Genomic DNA, 11,985 nt, shown 5'->3' with positions numbered 1-11,985 from the left:
TGTTTGATTGTGAATGTAGTGACCACTGCAGCAATGTTGTGCTCATTGGTTCATTTATTTACTTTAGTAGAGATACTACAAAGATATAAAATAACTCTATTACAAACTGCCACACGTCCATACATAAATACGTAAGTAGGGATCTCGAAAAGTTCATGTCAGTGTTTGATATTTTAAACATTATATGGAATGAATTTTAAAAAATTCAAATCAACGTGTGAGCAGCAGTTTGCATAAGTAGATCATTGGGGTGGAGCTACACTTAATATAAGGTTAGAGCTAAGCTCCTCCAGTCGCTCTATGAGTCTGAGGATATGATATGACAAGAAGGAAGACAAAACCATAACAACCACTGATATTCATTTATTATCATCTGTGAAAAAATAACAGGGGTGTTAGATGGCAATAAATCTTTCATAAGGAACAGAAAACAGAAATAGTTGAGTGAGTTACATGAACCACAACTTTGCACTCACACACCCGTGCACACACATACAAATTGAGTACACACATTATTTCCAGTCGACTGTTAACAACTTGTATAACTGGATGAGCGTGTCGGATTGTTGATAATTAGCTGCTATTAACCGACTAGCTCGCCGGATGACTGATGGGTCGACTGACTGTTTGTCTGCCAAACCGACTGTCTGACTACTGGGGCTTAGTCCGTCCATGTGGTGAGATCACCATCACTGGCAAACACAACAAAAGGCTGATGGGAAGAGGCTGTCGGCTTTTGGACATCCGTGTGTGTGTGTGTGGGGGGGGGCGTGCGTGCGTGTGTGTGTGTGTGTGTGTGTGTGTGTGTGTGTGTGTGTGTGTGTGTGTGTGTGTGTGTGTGTGTGTGTGTGTGTGTGTGTGTGTGTGATGGCTTCATTCCTGTATCCTGTATCAACACAGTTCTCTCTGTGGATGAGTCAGTAGGCCAAGCCTGACCATCATCCTCTCTCATCTCTCTCTATCGCATTCACACACACATACAGGAAATCAAAACATTCTCAGTGCAAGCACACACACATACACACACAGAGAATGTGGTCTTACAGGTGAAGTGGTGCTAGAAGCAGCAAGACAATGGGTCAGGGTGGAGAGGGAGGACAGTAAACAGACGACACTCACGTTGCAGATGGGATTTTTCACTTTCTTAAATGGTTGTTGTCTTTAATCCTGTTGTTTTAAACTTCCATGAAACTTCATGAACTACATGTTACCATCACATCTCAGTTGCCTGTTTCATAGAGTGAGAGAGAGACAGAGAAAGAGAGTGGCACCCTTGTTAGGTGGGACGCATGGGAGAAGGGATTTAGCATAACACCCAGCTGTCTACCTGTCTGTCTGATGGGGGGGAAGTCGGGTTTTCACTATACCACAGAGCCAAGCTGTTCTCCTCTGTGGCGGTTAAAAGAGTGTCAGCGTTCTTTCCTTGGTCTCAGATGCACCATGGTGAGGAGAAGATAGGCAGGCAACCAAAATCCCTCCCTCTCTTGTCTCCAGTATAGATGTCTCTGCATGGACACAAAGAGAAAAGGACGGGATGAGAGGGGCTGTGAAGGAGAGACGGAAACAACAACAAAAACAAGCCATCTCTTTGCCAACGCAAAGCCCCTCTGTTCCTGTGCTGTTCTCTGCTTCTGCAACCTGCTTTTAGTATGGATGACTTCTACATAGATTCTCTCACGTTCCCTTTCTTAATCTTTTTCTCTGTGTCAGTTTTTTTTTTATCTCTTAACTCTCTGTTGCACATCCCGTTTCTTTTTCCCCCCAATCTTTCCTGAGTGAAGTGAGCAGCACTTTGTCCCGATTTCTTTGTCCATGTTGTTTTCCTCCAAGGTGTTGACTGTCTCCATGCATAATTCCAGGGACCATCATTACATTTATTTAAGAACGAATTTGCTGCTGCACATGACTTGTAAAATCAAAACTAAGCTAGATAACACTGTTTTGTCGTTTTAGTCCTTTTAGTGTCCTGATCATAATGATATAATAATGCTGTCTTCACACATTACCACTTCCAGGCTTTACCACGTGACTAAAAACAGCTTTCATTCAGTTGCACTTCTTTTTAATTATGAATTAAATATGCATATATAAAAAAAAGTACATTAGCTTTCACTGAAGGACTTGAATATAATAGAACTTTATGACTGAATGTGAATCTAAATACATGAGCTTGAATACACCATGCATTTTTCAGTGTGTGTGTGTGTGTGTGTGTGTGTGTGTGTGTGTGTGTGTGTGTGTGTGTGTGTGTGTGTGTGTGTGTGTGTGTGTGTGTGTGTGTGTGTGTGTGTGTGTGTGTGTGTGTGTGTGTGTGTGTGTGTGTGTGTAATCCTTGTTTTTCCAATCATTCATAAGTTTGAAAATCAAAATGACAGTAGATTGGCTTAAAATTAATTTTGTTGTTCTTAAAATTAAATAGAACTTAATACTCAGTAAAATATACAGTATATTATTATGTCCTCACGACCATGTACAGGGAAACATAAAAACAAATATTTAAATTTGAATTGAAACTTTGATTAAAATGTAATAAAAGTAAGATCAACGTCACAACAGCCGTCTGCATGAAATACAGTAGAATAGCTGATACAACAGGGAATGCTCTTGTCTTCAACATATATGAATCATTTGAATATTTTTCACCTGGTTTGTCACAGGAATTATCTACATCACATCATGTAATTTCCAATTCTCATTACATTAAAGCAAAACCCAGTAAAACGGTTAAATGCCCGAACAATGACTCAGTGGCAATTAAAATAACGGATAACCCGCATGACCCGCAGGCATTTATCCCTAATGAGATAATATTCATCCTTTTTTAAAATGCCTTTCAATAACTTACATCATGTGCTGCTTAAATGTGATTTGATTCATCAAAACCTTGATACAAAGAGACATAAGTGGCACTTTTTTAAAATCACTGGGAAGTTCACAGACTTCTGGCTCGGGTAAAGAAAAACCCATATTTGCTAAAACATTTTTAATTAATAGTAAATAATAAAAAGGCATCCTTGCTACGGCTAAAAATGTCCTTCATGATTTATGATTATGAATCTGTTGCTTGAATCGTTTTAGTTTGAATTACAATTTTGTCTTTGTTCTAAATTTTGTAAAATGTGTGAACTTTAAACATAAATGTTGACGACAAAGACTTGGCCTTGGCGTGAGGATATAAATAGAAATCCTCCTTAACCAGCAGACTGTAAACACGAAATATTTCTGAGAGAGGTGAGAATGCAAAGTGCTGAACTCGCCAGCATCGAGTGACGTGATGATGTTGGTCGTTTTCCTGTCGCGGGAAGATTTAATAAACGCAGAAAAACAAACACGCATCAGTGCGGAGGGGTTGTTGCGGGGTGAGGACGGTGGCGCACAGGCCACATCCTGCTGTAGGAAGGAAGCGGGAGTGTTGTGTGTGTGTGTGGGGGGGGGGGCAAAGGCAAACAGAAGCCATCGACGGGTGTCTTAAACCCCGCCGTGAACCCGTGACCTTACCTTCCGACGACTTCCCATTGCCTCCGCCTGATTCTCGGTCCACGCAGAGCGCGCTCCTGGTGGCTGTTTGGACCGGGAGGGAGGGTCGAGGATGTCAACGGAGGGGTCAAAAGAATGAAAAACCAGCGTGTTCACAGGGCGTTTACAAAAAAATTTGTAATAATAATAATAACTGAAGAAGAAAAAAAACTTCCTGCATTTGAAAAACACCGTTGTCTAAAATTTAAATATTTATTTCTATTTTATCTCTTTGATGTAAGAACCGAACTCGGACATGAACTAATGACGTTAACACATTAGACAAAACACAATAACCTCTATAAGTTATGTTTTAGGATAAAATTTAAAGAAATAACAAAAACCAAAAAACAAAAAAAACGTCTACGTGTGAAAGTTATTACAGGTTATAAAATATTATAAGACTAAAAGTAGGCCAAATAGTCAAATTTTAAAACAGAAGCTCTTGGAATGATGATGAACTAATATAAGAACTACATGAGTAAATATTCTGTAAATAGTAAAAATTGATCAATTTTCGTTTGATTTCAAGTAAAAACGAACCATCTTAACACATTTTTTCCTGTGATGACTGCGAACAAAGTTAATTTTTGTCTTAAATCTTCTCTATTGAATCTGTCAAATTCTGCCGAATTAATAGAGAGCAGAACAGAATATTGGTTAATATTAGTGTTCAATAGCTGTCCGACCACCTAAAAATCGTGTATGACTTTATTTTGGCCCTTAATCCTCCTGCTTTTACTATATTCATGTATACTGAGGCTGTGTTTTAAATCTTAAGATAATATTAAGTTAACTTGCGTGAGGATCTGAAAGCGGCCACAAGAGACACGACGGAAGATCCACAACTACAGCTGCCACTTATGAATGTTTGATAAGCAGGCGGGATAATGGCTCCTTAAATAGGCAAACATAAACATCTCTATCACGCTGTGACATCTGCCACCCAAGACCAATAAATAGGATATCAATAATACATGAACATTGATAATATAGGCTGTCTCTAGGTCAGCAGGACGGTTACAGGCCTTCATTTTATAGGAGCTTTGTTATTTTTAAGAGGGCTGTGCGCTCCTCTCTGTGTCGCTCTATTTGTTTTTGCGTCGGTAGCCTCATATAACAGGATACACGCAGACTTCGATTATTTTAGCAGTGTGTGTGTGAGCACAACGTGTGCGGAGTGAGCGATTCTAACTTGATATAAATTACAGACAGCCAATCTGCACCGTGGGATTACTACAAACCCCACTGAAAGGGAAATAAAGATGTTTTACATCCAATAAAGCTGGTTAAGGTGCGCATCGATCAGTCGTTTCACAGACTAATTTTCAAATTTTCTTGAAGACAATTTCTAGATAAGATATGCATCTAAATTATAGTTTTTGTTGCACTGATGAAAGACGTTTTCCAGGAATAATGCGCTTAATAAATATAATTTTGACGTAGTCTACAGTCTTTTAGGGTAAACTTTCCGTGCCTTGTTGCTTTAACGAGTATCTGTTGTAAATAATGAAATATCTCAAAAATCTCAGATAATAATGTGAAAATCCAAATTCGATAGTTTCGGGCTTTCCGATTATTATTTTTTATTTTTATATTATTTATTTCAACAATTAAACAACATTCATTGCGCAAATTTCCACCAAAGCGGCGTGGTCATCTCATTTTCGTTATATAATCACACTGAAATGCGACTATCCCAACTTGGAATTATGGTGTTGGTTTCGCAATTAGGTCGAAGGTTTTTAGAAAAAAACTTTTTAGTTTTTGTTTTGTCTTAGTAACTCTTGAAGATGAACCAGATTTAACTCCTAGCTTTCACATGCGATTTTATCTTAGTTTTAGTCTGTATAATCATTATTTCTCATCTGACAATAACAATTTTTCCTCGAGCTATACAACTTTCACCAGAACAGACTTTATTGTGTGATGGACATGAAGACATCACTGTGTCAATTCTGTCCATTGTTGAAATTATCCAATAAGATAGACACACAAAAAATCTAAATTGTGAAAGTGTTGGTGGTCACTATGAGATTGTCACATTAAGAAATCACAATAACGCGACTGACTTGTTGCACTTTCCTCTCCTCTCCTCTCCTCTCCTCTCCTCTCCTCTCCTCTCCTCTCCTCTCCTCTCCTCTCCTCTCCTCTCCTCTCCTCTCCTCTCCTCTCCTCTCCTCTCCTCTCCTCTCCTCTCCTCTCCTCTCCTCTCCTCTCCTCTCCTCTCCTCTCCTCTCCTCTCCTCTCCTCTCCTCTCCTCTCCTCTCCTCTCCTCTCCTCTCCTCTCCTCTCCCTCCTCTCCCTCCTTTCTTCTCCTTTCCTTTCCTTTCCTTTCCTTTCCTTTCCTTTCCTTTCCTTTCCTTTCCTTTCCTTTCCTTTCCTTTCCTTTCCTTTCCCTTCCTTTTCCCTGTACTCAGCTCACCCGTCCCCCCCCCCCTGCTCTCCCCAGACGTGCGCTATTGATCTGGCGAGCCAAACGGAGATGCGTGACATAAATCAGATTGGACAGGAGCTGCTCACCCGTGAGTAACCGGCTCCTCGGTAGCCGCATCCCTCCGTTATTATCCTGTAAGCTAATACCCAGTTATAGGACAGTCCGCTCCGGTGCACACCTCTGATTGGCTGCTGAGTCGAACCCGCTGGATTCTAGATAAACTCGCCCAGTGTGCAGAGATGAGCTGCGTCGCACACCGGCACCAGCGTTTACTTAGCGAACGATCAGGTAATAGACCTCCATAATCCCCGATCAAATACGGTTTCTATCGTTTGTTTAAAAAATAAAAAAAACACTTTCTATAAACAACATTAGTTAAAAATTTACAGGCGGACGGAGTGGATGGATAACAGAATCACATCAACTGGGAACAGTCAATGGAAACTGACCCTATGCGTAATAGGAACGGTGTAAGATACAACTTTATTCTCAATATCAAATCTCTGTACAAACATTTTTACAGGATGAGGCAGTCAAAGAGCCCCGACTAGTAACATTACGTCAAACTTTCAGAGGGCTGTCCTGAAACTTTCAAGGTTGTCATGGTCATATAGGTCAAAACGCCAAAAGAGCCATTTACCATCCTAATGAGGTGGATATAAGCTTAGTGTCACTGCTGGGTCAGCGTTAATCCATCCAAGTGAATTCCACTAAAACATAATATTACGCTACTGTAAAAAGTTTTCATAAAACCAGAGGATTCAAAGCCCATGTGAACCAAAACGTTTCGAGTGTGGCAGTGGGAAGTGCCAGTTCACCTTAGAAACACTGCTGAGGTGCCCTTGAGCAAAACACTGTTCCCTTTATAAAGTTATTCATTGGGGATCCAGAACGAAGGAGCGAATGTCTCTCATTTACATGCTGTGTGTGTGTGTGTGTGTGTGTGTGTGTGTGTGTGTGTGTGTGTGTGTGTGTGTGTGTGTGTGTGTGTGTGTGTGTGTGTGTGTGTGTGTGTGTGTGTGTGTGTGTGTGTGTGTGTGTGTGTGTGTGTGTGTTACGGGCCATTACCTATACGCGTGTAATAACAATCTAACTACTAGAGTGGAAAAATTCATTTCCCCGATGGGAGACAAATAAAGTTTATTCCTCTTTTGAAAGACAAACACGCACACATTTAGCAGATTATATTTAACTAAATGCATACATTATAATCCCAGTTGCAATTTCAGAGAACTTCAATTTGCAGATCTTTCTCTGATATTCTGCCTTCACAGGCTCGGACCCCCTCTGCGGGAATGTTTTTTTTTCCCGAACAATAATCACAGCCCTGCAGGGGCAACACAGCGGATGTGACATGTCCACCTCCTTTTACACTTCTGGCCCGTCTCAGTTTTGGGTTCTTAGGCTGAACGAGCAATAAGGTCAAAAGCTGGATTCATCAAGCAGCCTTCTGACTGGAATCCCAATAAACTTCTATATAGCATCCTACTTTTGGACATTTCATAAAGATATGATTTAAATATTTTTGAAAAAAATGAATATATACAGACACACACACACACACACACACACACACACACACACACAAACACAAACACACAGACACACTTGCTAACTTCAACTGATGGTATTTTAAAATCCAATTCACCCGCTAATTAATACTCAGACATTTTGGTTGAGGTACTGTACTTCAAATTAATCATTAAATCATAATTAATTTCTGTACATTTTAGTAATTTCATTATCTTTGAGAATATCACCTTTAAAAACGTCTCTTTCATTATTTCTGCCTATACTGGCCGGACTTAAAATAAATGTATTTAGTTACTTTCAAACATTTAATTCGTGTTTGTGTTTTGTCCTTGCGTCAAAACAAAACTGTTACGCTCCGCACGCAGTCACTTGATCGCCTCTACCATATCACTACAGCTGCTATAAATAAGTGGATATTTCACCACTGAAATATGAAAGGTCAGCCGTGGAGCATGTAGCCAGCCCAGCAGCATCTGAACCGTGAAGGACCGCGTGGATCAGAGTGGAACAGGCTGGACCGCGTGGAGGCTGTGTGCCGTATCCACAATTCCCACATTAGTAATCTTCGAGGGCGACATGTCAGCCGGAGTAATTACGGCTTGTCAGCGCCTGTAAGGACCATCTCCACAGCTCCTATCTGCATAAGAGCCGGGGCGCTTAATCAGCCTTGACAGGCAAGTCCAAAACAGTCATATTTACCTAGAGAATTTCTGTCATCATTCTCGCTGATGTAATAACTCCGGCTATCTTGGCCACGGAGTCTACTTTTAGTTCCACACACGAAGATGAATGTTAGTCGATGATTATTAGATGGATGCATGTTGGAATAGCTCAGCAGAAAAGGTGAAGGAAGTCTCAAGAAAAAGAAGGCCTTGGGGAATGGGACGTGAGCATCATATGTGGAGATCTGGGGCAACGCATCTCCATCTCATATGCGTCCATTATATTTATTTCTCCCTGTCTGCCTCAGTCTCCAAATCAGCCCACATACCTCGAAGTGTGAGCACAGGGCCTCCTCTGCTGAACGGAGCAATCAGTCCAACAGGCAACAACACAAGAAATTAGTCCGTTCACTTTACGTCAAATAATTGACTGCTTCAGATTAGTAAAGCAGATCCACACGGTCCGTGACGCGCATGTAATCACATCCAACCACCCACGACAACAATCTGTCAGTTTTTACTTTTAGGTCCCTCCCAAATTCTGGTGGCAGCCACCTGTTTCAGCAGTGATGGCTGACGAGGAGGGAGAAGCCAGACGGGCCTAATTGATTTTTAAGTGGTGTCTCTGTGGGGGAGTCGAGTGAAGGGAGTCCACTTCAGGGATCCGCCAAACTTCTCCAGTTTGTACCTGCATTGAGGGGCAGTGATGTGTTGCTGATGCAGCTCAACAAGCCGCACATGGGGGCCAGGAGAGGGCTATACTCAGGGGCCAGAGCCCAAACCGGGCTCCCGGCTCTGGTGTGTGTGTATGTGTGTGTGTGTGTGTGTGGGGGGGGTTGATTAAACCTTACGTTCGCAGAGGCAATATGCTGACCTGTCAAGCCATATTGTCCAAACAATAGTAGTCATTTTGGGTTTGTGGTACAGCACGTGAACACACCCCTCTCTCTTTCTCTCCGGGCTGACATGAACGCACCACGGTCTTTGCGCTATCCTCGAACTAACGTTAGACCTGAGGTGGCTGTCTTTTTACAGACACGCACTTCTTTCGTCACACTTGCGCACGCGCACACGCGCGCGCACGTCATTGTGCACGAGCGCGCAAAGGCATGCGTGTAAAACCGCAACTCCCTGTGTGAGCGGAAGAAAGGAGGGGAGGGGGACGGGTTTCAGCGCCACTCTTACAGGGTCTCACACACAGGATCCGGGCGCATGGCTCCATTGAGTTCGGGGCGGCTTTTGCATGGAGGTTCATTAGAAGTAACGAGTTGACACAAGGTAAATCTTAATGTTGAGGCGCCTTTCTCTACCGGCCCGGGGAGGAGCCCTCATTAACTGTCGCTAACAACCCGTGTAAATACATTGATTGGACAGCTCCGATACAAGCTCCCAGCCCTGCCAGGAAGTCCCCCTAATGAGACCACACAATAAAAACAATAAAAGAGAGACAGACAGACAGTGTGTGTGTGTGTGTGTGTGTGTGTGTGTGTGTGTGTGTGTGTGTGTGTGTGTGTGTGTGTGTGTGTGTGTGTGTGTGTGTGTGTGTGTGTGTGTGTGTGTGTGTGAGAGAGAGAGAGAGAGAGAGAGAGAGAGAGAGAGAGAGGGAGAGAGGTTTGTTATTAAACTTGGCGCCAGATTTGCTGATCTTTATGAGATAAAATATGCTTTTATTCAGTCGTCGGGTAATTGTTCTTACTTAAATTTATTCTCTCTCATCTGTTTCTTCCGTGCTTCCATACATGCACCTCGTAGGACTAAACGGTTTCCAGTTTTAGTGAGTTACTGATTTTTGCGCTTGAGGTTATATAGTCATTAAATCATTTGTAATGTCATGCATGATTTTAAACCACATGTGATATTTTAAAAGTAAAATATTGTTCAACAACTGGGTTTTTCTGATAATGCACTGCAAAAAAATATCTAAAATACTTTAATCTCACGACACGATGGAGATTTTTTTTTCCCAAACCCGATGAAACTCAGGATGGCTCATGACAATAAAGTGATTAGACTATTTCACATATTTTACATAAACAATTTTTACAATCAAAATTGAAAAGAGATCGTGTTTTATATATTTGAGTCGCTCCTCTCTATAGTTAAGAAAATTGACACTAATTTATAATCCCAATGACAAAGCCGAAACAGATTTAATTCAGATGAAAACTCAGTTCTGCATAAAATTTGCTTGACACTTTTTACAGTGTGGGAGTACAGCGTCTCCCCCTGGTACAGCGGGCAAGGGATGGAGAGGATTGTGCGTCTCTTCCCGACAGCGTCATATATTCTGCAAAAGCTTATATCCCGAATGCTCCGCGGATAAAAATGACTGATGAACTAAAATAAAAACGCACGGACCTAATATAAAAAAAGAAAAACATATATGGGATAAGATAACGTATCCTCCTTCTAGTCAGTAAATACAAAAAGGTAATCCGCATCATTTCTTAAATATTTTTAAAAAGTGTCGGAAAATTAAATTAGTAGTTTACCAAACATAACTGGAAACACCTTTGACGGGAGCCTACAGCAGTCGGATTTCCATCCTGATCTTGGGACAAACTGACCCGTGAAATATCAGGGAACCGGTGTCACGTCCCGTCCGGAGAGCGCATTGTGACAAACCTCGGACTGGACCCTGCTCCCTGCTCTGCGGGGGATAAAGAATGAAAAGAGGGGGGAAAGTACGAAAAGAATATCAGGAGTTTGTTGTAAGAGTTTTGGAAAAAACTGCGTTTAAATTCTTCATAATTAAAAATAATTTCATTATTATCTGGACGTGTAAGAAAAATATTACAAGTTTTAAATTTAAAATAGGCATACATGGGCACATGCTCATTCTTGGAGAATTTAATTTAGAATAAAAACGTCATATTTGGTACATACCCATCATTACACCAAAGACTCGTCCTGCATATTGTAGAGATGAATCCAGGATGGAGCAGCAGGCGCAGGAGGCTCTCATGTGTTTGCCAAGGAGGGGTGTGTGCTGCCTTGTCTGGCCAGCCTCTGCCAAACCGGGGTCAACGAGGGAGCAAAAAAATAAAACCATACCCAATTCTTTCGTGCGTTCTGTCTCTTTCCCTCTTACCTTTAACAAACAACACCTTTTTCTTTCTTTCACTGCCCCTCTCCTCTCTCACTCCCGTACATGACGTAACATCAGCTTTGTTTATTTGCTGCCCTCATTGGAACAGACTGATAATGAAAATAACTGGCAATTAACCAGGATGCTAACTAACATTTAAGATTTGTGGCGCGCTGTGGGAAATGTTAGAGGCAAGAAAAAGTTAGACTTCATAAACAGAAGAAAAAAAAACTTTATTAATGTATAACCTAAACAAAGTTTGAGGCATTGCATTTCGGGAAATCAATCAATGAACAGAAATAAAGGTATGCTGAAAGTAAATGTCTGCTGGAGGAGGGCATTCTGAGTACCTCTATGTGCAGAATGTTGTTTGTGTTGCTCTGGCTGGAGATTTCGGCTGTAAGTAAACGAAGACGACGCTAAATGCTCCATGCGCATTCAGAGCGCTCGTCCCCCGCTGTTAAGAACATTCAGAAAGCCCTCGGATAAACACACAATTAGGGCAGGTGAATAAACTTGTTTGGGGGGTGTTAATTACATGCTTAACGAAAACAAAAGCCATGTAAAAGAATGTGAATTAGTAGTGGCTCCCCCCCCACCCACAATCCCCATTCAGGTTTTACATTTCAACTCTAGTCTCTTCTAAGAGTGATTTCCGAATTGCCTGCGAGGGCTACTCCTCACACAGTCCCCCTCCAAACATAATGCTGCATAATACCTGCAGCCCTGGTTTGAATGGTGATCACCTA

The 11,985-nt window shown here is 41.5% G+C and overlaps 1 long non-coding RNA gene across 2 annotated transcripts; it reads right to left on the bottom strand.

Moving 5' to 3' along the window:
* Positions 1-396: 396 nt before the first annotated feature.
* LOC137604147 (uncharacterized) lies at positions 397-11,361 on the bottom strand. Of its 2 annotated transcripts, XR_011037386.1 has the most exons (4): positions 11,035-11,361; positions 10,641-10,798; positions 1,328-1,505; positions 397-1,228 (listed from the first exon to the last, which is right to left on the bottom strand). It is a non-coding gene; the product is annotated as an uncharacterized lncRNA (long non-coding RNA). The 2 variants fall into 2 exon arrangements; XR_011037385.1 differs by having other exon boundaries at positions 397-1,505.
* Positions 11,362-11,985: the final 624 nt, after the last annotated feature.

The sequence above is a fragment of the Antennarius striatus genome, chromosome 11 (assembly GCF_040054535.1).
Source record: "Antennarius striatus isolate MH-2024 chromosome 11, ASM4005453v1, whole genome shotgun sequence".
In the NCBI taxonomy this organism is placed as follows: Eukaryota; Metazoa; Chordata; class Actinopteri; order Lophiiformes; family Antennariidae; genus Antennarius; species Antennarius striatus.
This window is presented reverse-complemented; position numbering and strand designations above follow the sequence as displayed.